Source organism: Eurytemora carolleeae, unplaced genomic scaffold (assembly GCF_000591075.1).
Source record: "Eurytemora carolleeae unplaced genomic scaffold, Eaff_2.0 scaffold1203, whole genome shotgun sequence".
NCBI classification, from domain to species: Eukaryota; Metazoa; Arthropoda; class Copepoda; order Calanoida; family Temoridae; genus Eurytemora; species Eurytemora carolleeae.
This window is the reverse complement of record NW_019397847.1, coordinates 73,116-74,441: the sequence shown is the minus strand read 5'-3', so window position 1 is coordinate 74,441 and position 1,326 is coordinate 73,116. Positions and strand designations below refer to the sequence as shown.

Genomic DNA, 1,326 nt, shown 5'->3' with positions numbered 1-1,326 from the left:
CTCCGTATACGCTCCGGATGGGATGAAATGATGCCACATAAATAAGAATTTATAAAAAATGAAATTCTAAAATTAAAAGAGATGATGAAGTAAAATCTGTATGCTCCCTAACAAGTATTAAAACAAGTTAAGCAGAAACAGTTTTCTTGAAGAACATAGTAATTTTCATTGTAATAATCGGATTTACTTTTCTTCCTAAATCTTGATTCTATCCCTTTTACCCTGTTATATAGCATAACATAATTTAACCTAACAAAGTATATATTTAATGTGCTGGGTTGTCCCCCTCTCTATTCTTCAATACCTTTTCCTCTATCCACTTCTTTTCCTCTTTATTCTTCAATACCTCTTCCTCTATCTACTCCTAGCTTTTCCTCTTTCTTCTTCAATACCTTTTCCTTTATCTACTCCTTTTCCTCTTAAATCTTCAATACCTTTTCCTCTATCTACTCCTTTTCCTCTCTATTCTTCGATACCTTTTCCTCTATCTACTCCTTTTCCTCTTTCTTCTTCAATACTTTTTCCTCTACCTACACCTTTTCCTCTCTATTCTTCCATACATTTTCCTCTATCTACTCATTTCCCTCTCTATTCTTCAATACCTTTTCCTCTATCTACTCCTTTTCCTCTCTATTCTTCAATAACTTTTCCTCTATCTACTCATTTCCTTCTCCTTCACCTACCTCTCTTTGCTTTCCTTTAGTTCTAAATTATTTTTGTTTCTTTTTTATTTTAATATATTATGTATTTATCGCTGAACAAGGGCCTCTCATTCAAAACAAATAGAAAAAAAGTGTGCCTATTTAGTCAAATAAATCTTTATATAGCTCTATCTATCTATCTATGCTGTTTAAAATGTTCGAAATTTTAACCATTTTTCATTAATTCAATATTACCAACAAAATTGAGTGTTTTCCGCAATATAATATTAAAAATGAAACAAATAAAATCTTGCTTAGTGATGGGCATTGTTTTCGTAAACGAAAGAAACTTTTGTGTACGAAAGAAGGACGAACGACTTGGATGGTTTAGAGAAATGAAAAAACGAAATTACTTAACAATCACTGAGAAAACGAAAGAACTAGATGGAAAAGGAACAAATAAAGCCATTTTTTAACAAAACGAAATGAAAAAAGCTACAGTCATCTCAACAGCCAGGCTTTCAAATTAGAGATTACGTGTTTTCTTTCCCTACATTTATTTGCGTAATGAGAAGTATGTATCATGCATCATAATTTCTACAACTTTGCTTCATTTTCCATTTAGATACATAATAATAATAATAATAATAATAATAATAATAATAATAATAATAATAATAATAAT

The 1,326-nt window shown here is 29.9% G+C and overlaps 1 protein-coding gene across 1 annotated transcript in view; it reads left to right on the top strand.

Annotated features, from left to right (window-relative positions):
* LOC111716103 (glutamate receptor ionotropic, kainate 3) overlaps positions 1-1,326 on the top strand; it is a gene marked incomplete at its 3' end in the record, with an annotated part of 16,068 nt that overhangs the window by 13,660 nt on the left and 1,082 nt on the right.